General features: G+C 45.4%; 1 pseudogene across 1 annotated transcript; it reads left to right on the forward strand.

The window, feature by feature from the left end:
* The first annotated feature begins 2,531 nt into the window (after positions 1–2,531).
* LOC123104794 (BTB/POZ domain-containing protein At2g46260-like) lies at positions 2,532–5,698 on the forward strand (annotated as a pseudogene). Its single transcript, XR_006450513.1, has 5 exons — positions 2,532–2,823; positions 4,203–4,321; positions 4,401–4,464; positions 4,849–5,128; positions 5,250–5,698. The product of XR_006450513.1 is annotated as a BTB/POZ domain-containing protein At2g46260-like (transcript).
* Positions 5,699–6,251: the final 553 nt, after the last annotated feature.

The raw sequence follows: 6,251 nt of genomic DNA on the forward strand, positions 1-6,251 counted from the left end.
TGTTTGCTCAGTTAGTCGAGTGTCTAGTTCCCTTACCTGAATGTTGTTATTGTTGTCATAGGTTGCCACTTGCCATTAAACTGCAACTGGAGCAAAACTTCAGCTGAAAGTCACCTTCAAGATCCATGTTTTCTGCGTATATTCTTCTGTTGCTGTGTACCTTTTTAGTATCTCAGTACATGGTTGAAACTTAAAAAGTGTTGCTGACAGAGCAGGATATTATGTTTGTGCTTCCAGACCTAGTGCAAATTACTTTGTGGGGCGCGGGAAAGAATCCAGGGTCAATCCGTTACAAGTACGGATTGGACATTGCATAGTCACAATCGTGCACAAGGAGAGGTATTGACGCCGCAATGGGGCTACAACATTTTCGCTCGGTTCTTTTAAACCAAGGAGTTTATAATGTAAAATTAGAAATAATGTTCTCAATGGCAAATGAATTGTGGATATTATGTCATGGAAGACTTTGATATTCCATGCATTCCATTTCCGAAGGATGGTAAGCAGCACTATGGGCCAGATGCCCAGATGGAGTCATCGGGGACTCACGACAGAGTTAGGTTCCGAAGGAGGCTGATCTTTGAGCCTGAAACCGAACGGCAAGGTGTTGCCAAATCTCGATGGAGTGCGGGCAGGGGTGGGAGATGTGCTTGATGTCCTCAAAGAGGTGACTGTTTGTGTGAGGGATCGTTACTTGGAGCGATGTATTTTATGCTGCATGTTTGCCTTGAAGTTTAACCTGTCCCGAAATAGAATCCAATCATTCTTAACCTTTGTTGAAACCATGCCGCCAAATTAGGTTAGCGTTGGAAAAAGCTAATGAAGCCATCAATCGACTAGGAATTTTAAGATACAAGGATGTCGAGAAACGGCTTACAACACAACACACGATGCAACATAAAAACCTAGAAAACAATATGCAGCTTAAGATGGTGTCACCCTTAGTGCTCAAACACTAAAACAGTAGACATAAACTACATCACATGAGCAACCATAGCTTGAACGCGATCACGTTGGCGACAACTTTATAAGTTGAGCAAACCATGCACCCTCCTTCACCCTTGCCTTGTTGATGAGGGACCCTTCCCCCCTCGTCCTAGCTCGAGGATGTCGTACCATCAAACTAAAGGAGGAGCTCACCCTAGAATAGGGAGAGGTGCTGATCTTCGAGGCCACCATCAGCTGTCAACCGCAGACGACCTCCTCACCGAACCGGGCAAAGCATGTTGGTCGCATATCATCTACTCACGACAAACCAAAAAGAAAGGGGACAAACTTTTGGCACTGGAACAATGGATTAGAAGGCACAAAAAATTAAAAGGAATGATTAGCATCACGAGTGAGGCTAACCGTCATTGTGAAGGTACATGTACACCACGTGTCGTCGCAACAATACTATTAGAGCCCCTCTCTCCAAAGATCAAGGGTGGCGGCTCATCGGCGGGCATAAGGACACATACAACTGAGCACCAGAACAGATGATAGCAAACACGACAGACTCACGGGACTGCAATAATAGAGATGCCTCCTGAACCTTGTTGTCGGTCGGCACCTACAGACCATAACACCACAAGTATGCACCCCTTACCCTAGTCAACACCCCCAAGGAGTAGGCGACACCGCCAGATTCAAACCGATAGTAGGTTTCACCAGGGCGGAGGGAGGGGCGAGGGGAGAATTGACATAGTCGATGCTTGCAACATCCGTTAATGTGTCCACCGACATGGTCGACCGGGGGTTCATCCTGGTCATGATTTCGTATCATCTGTTTTGGTCAGAAGCAAAATCGGTAACCAAAGGTCTTGTCCGGCAAGATTCGGTGGGGATGTGGGCCAAAGGTTGTGGAAGGGCGATTACCTTCATATCAGGCATCGAAGATCAACATAATAGGTCATGCCACATTCCACACCTATTGTCGCCTCGCCGTCCCCACTACCGAGGACACACAACCAACACCTACGATCATCCTTGGCGATGCCTCAATGCACCAGAAGTCCTTCACCCGAGCAATGAAGCACACAAGATATCATTGCCACACTCGCCAACAACGGCGAGGGAAGAGTTGACAACACGATGAAAAACCTAATCACCCTCGAGTCGCCCACATAAGGATGACATGAGGGCTGAATTGTTTTTCACCTTCTACTTCACTAGCTGGTCAGCCAGAGAGTGTTATGTATTTTGATGGGTAAATGAAGGCTAACATTTTACTAAAAAAACTAGCTAATTGTTCATGCATTGCAACGGAGATATACTTATTTTAGTGGGTTAGCATCAATATTGCTCGACATATAACTTACTCCGATCATATTTTAGTGCAGAAAGTAATTTGATTTCATTGAGTTACTGCAAAAGATTTAATTTGATTGCCCGTGTCCGACATGTAGCTAGAATGGTTTACTTTGATTGAGTTAATGCAATTATGTTACACCCACCGGTATGAGGCCTTGCAAAAGATTTAATTTAATTTAATTTTTTTGAGAGTAAATTTGATTTAATTGATATAATGAAAAACATTTATGGTCGGAGAAATGAAAGGAACGACCTCACCTCCCCTCGTCTCTCTTATCTCAGCAACACAGCAGTCCCTTTCCCCTTCTTCGTACGCCTCCAGGCCATCTAGCTCGCTCGGATTACGGCCGTCGGCGGCGGTGCTTCCAGAGGTGAGCGGCATGGCAGGGGCGGGGGCGGAGGAGGCGGTGGTGGGCGAGAGCTTCGAGTTCGCCTTTGACAAGGAGGCCTTCTCCGACAAGAAGCTGCGGGTCGAGGTCGTCGGCAGCGACGACGCCGCCAGCCGCAAGCGCCGCCGCGAGGACGACAAAAGTGAGCACAGCACCTCCGGCAGATCCATCGCATCTCCCCCACTTCTTTGCGCGCAAATTAAACCCCTACGCAACTCGGATCTGGATTTGTGTGATTTTCTCCTCTGTTCGTTCGTTAGGGATCTGTGGGTAGGTAAAGGGGGAGCAAAACAGAGGAGATGTTTTTCTTAAATAAAAAAAGTTTGGATTTTTGAGCTGTACGCCTGTACTCTACGATGTAATCCAGGCGACTGATTTGGATGCAGCACATCTGTGGCCACATATTTGGATGTAGCAGTAGTTTTCAGCAGACTGCATCATACCATTACCAGTAAGATATAGTACTCCTTAGAATTTATTTTGCATGCGATAGGTCTGCAGGACCAGCGGGATGCGGACTGGTTAAGGGTAGTTACTATGTGTGATTCGTGTTTCCGTGGCTGTCTGTGTGATCCAGGCAGCACAATTCTTCAGACTCAGATCCAAGGAAAACAAGCTGATCAATTATTTCACATCTTTCACAAGAGAAACGTGATTTGCTTGATTGCTGCATTGAATCTGCAGTTGTTAAATCTCTGGATGTAGCATCGAAAGGTCCAACACAAGTAGAAGGACAGATTCATCAAAACTGTTATATTTCTGAATGTATACATGGATATGTAGAAATATGTTTAGGTTTTTATTTTTTTTTGCGAATAAGAAATATATTTAGTTAGGAGGTGTGGAGTGAGGAGCTCCTAAATCTCTAGAACTCTCTCCATAACCCTGCTCTCTGTTCCACATTTCATCTCAATTTCTGTCGTTTTGCATTGATACATTTACAGTCGATATTATTCTGCTCATAATCACTTACTTTTAGTTAGTACGAACACTTGTGCACTGTCGTACACACCGGTAATGTTGGTACAGTACTAGCACAGTCCATTCGTCAACTATATGTAGTACTAGTTGACTATTTTTTCATAAACGAGCAACATACTATTTACGACCCAGTCCTAGTGAGATACCATGCTACTGCTTCTAGTTGGTTGGGAGGTATGGAATACTGATTAATTACATAAAAGAAGATAACATTGCAAGACTTTAGTCTGGTGTTTGTCACTTGAGTGCAAGTTGAACAAAATTCTAATAAGATCCCTGTGGTAACTTTTGTGAATACTTCACTCACCGACATATGAGCGTGCTTATTATGCTTGATGCAGCTCAATAGGTGTCCAGTTTTTTGTATGTTCAACATTTTGTTGCTTTTCTATAGGTTGATTAAATGAATGTGCGACATAGAGAACATGTTGTTCCAAATATTTGAACAGCAAAAATCTTGTCTAGGAATTTCGTTAAAAACCTTCCACTCCCTAATTTTGCACACTTTCTCTGTATTTATCTGACATTGGTATTTTGCAGGTGATGAAGGAGAATGTGTTGATTCTTCTTCTATAGTGATGGCTGCACCAACTTTACGAGTCACTACCATGCATATCAATTCGGCCATTCTTGCTGCAAAAAGCCCTTTCTTTTTCAAGGTAATTTTGATGACATTCTGAAATGCATCTTTTCTATAGCCACTTTACTTAGCTTTCTGATAAACTCAATGCTTCTTAGCTTTTCTCAAACGGCATGAAAGAGTCTGACAAGGGACAGGCAACACTTCGAATAGCTGATTCAGGTAACACCGTACAATGCACTCTTAGATTCTTCATCTTATAACTGATGATTCTAGTTTGCTATTGTGATTATATTGTCGATTTCTGTATTTTAATACGGTAACTTGTGTGTGTGTGTGGGGGGGGGGGGGGGGGGGTTGATTATGAATTGGTCATTCTCATTGACCTACAGACCACACCGACAAAATGGATTCTCGGTTCTTTGTGTATTATAGTTTTTTGAGTTGATTGCTGAAAGTCGATGGTCATACTTAAATGATCATGCAGTCATAAAAATAGCCAGCCCCCTTCCTTTGTGATCCTTTATTTAATGCTACCTTTTGAGATTTATTGAACTGTTTCATTTATCCTAATTCCTTCTTGCTCTCATTTCTTACTGGGAACAGAGGAAAATGCCTTCATGGAGCTTTTGTACTTTATGTATAGTGGAAAGTTGACACCAACAACTGAGCCCACTCATCTGGTTGATATCTTGATGGCCGCTGACAAATTTGAGGTCATTTCTTGCATTAAGCTTTGCGGTCAGTTGCTCACAAGCTTGCCTATGACCCCAGAATCTGCAGTGCTGTGCCTAGATCTACCATATTCCATTTCAATGGCACCTGCCCTGGCAGTGGCAGCCAAGAAATTCTTTGCTGAAAGATACAAGGATTTCCTGTCAACAAAGTAAGTAACCCCATTGGATTGAGGCACCCTTTTCTTTTCCTTTGTTAGTAAGCATGTCGACATTCTTGTAAGCGTGCAGAGGTCAACTAAGTGATCCCCATTTGGTTTTGTTGCATTTCAGGTTACAAGACGAACTGATGAGGATCCCTCTCGCAGGATCCTAGCCATCTTATCAAGGAATGACCTCGGAGTTTTACCTGAAGAAGCCGTCTATGACTTTGTGCTCAGGTGGGCTGATTCGCAGTACCCAAATCCAGAAGAAAAACGCAAGATCTTGAGTTCACAGTTACTTCCACTAGTACCACTAGTGCGAAGTAGAGTCAGAACCATTGTACTTGATTAGCCGTCTTGTATAATCAACTTCAGTCTAGAGTTGATTATCTTGTATGTGGTAGACCCTGTAGGGCTGTAGGCTGGTGAGATACATAGTCTGGTTTGTGTGACTAGTGTACCGTGTTGTTGCCGTGTTTGTCCTGCTATGCAGCAAAGTCGCTGAACTGTCTTTGTCGGAAGTTGGCTAATATATTGCTGATTACCTCTGTAAAACGATGGAGTGTAATCCTTAGAATCTATGCCCACCTCCCCAATGGGTGGCATCTGAGCCCAGATCAGGTGCCGATTCTCGTTGTCCCGGAGACAGGCCGCACCCGCCTCGTAGAGATCAACTGTGAGTCGCGTGCGCATGCACCGAGCCCACCCAGAGCGCGCGGCTTAACGCCGACGCCCTTCCCCTCCCCGTCCCCACCACCACCACCGCCGAAGAGGAGGAAGCGGCTGGTGGATTTCAAGATGGAGGACTCCCAAGAGGGAGTTCAAGCGCAAGCAGGAGGAGTGTGAGGGCCTGGAGGAGATGATGGTGTTGTCGGCCGCAGGTGATGTCTATGTCCCCAAGCTTGACGTGAAGGAGGAGGTGATGAAGGACCGGTTGTCCACCTCGGAGTGGAAAACGACCTTGTACGGGCAGTTGTGGTTATGGACGACCACAATGCTATGCAGCCCGCCCTCACCACCACCGACAGTGCCGCTGGCCTCGTGGGCGCCGTGGTCACCACCCCCGCCACCATTACATCCTGCCCCGCAATGGCAGGTGTCGGGGGGGGGGGGGGGGGGGGGGGGGGAGGGG

Source organism: Triticum aestivum, chromosome 5A (genome assembly GCF_018294505.1).
Source record: "Triticum aestivum cultivar Chinese Spring chromosome 5A, IWGSC CS RefSeq v2.1, whole genome shotgun sequence".
NCBI lineage: Eukaryota > Viridiplantae > Streptophyta > Magnoliopsida > Poales > Poaceae > Triticum > Triticum aestivum.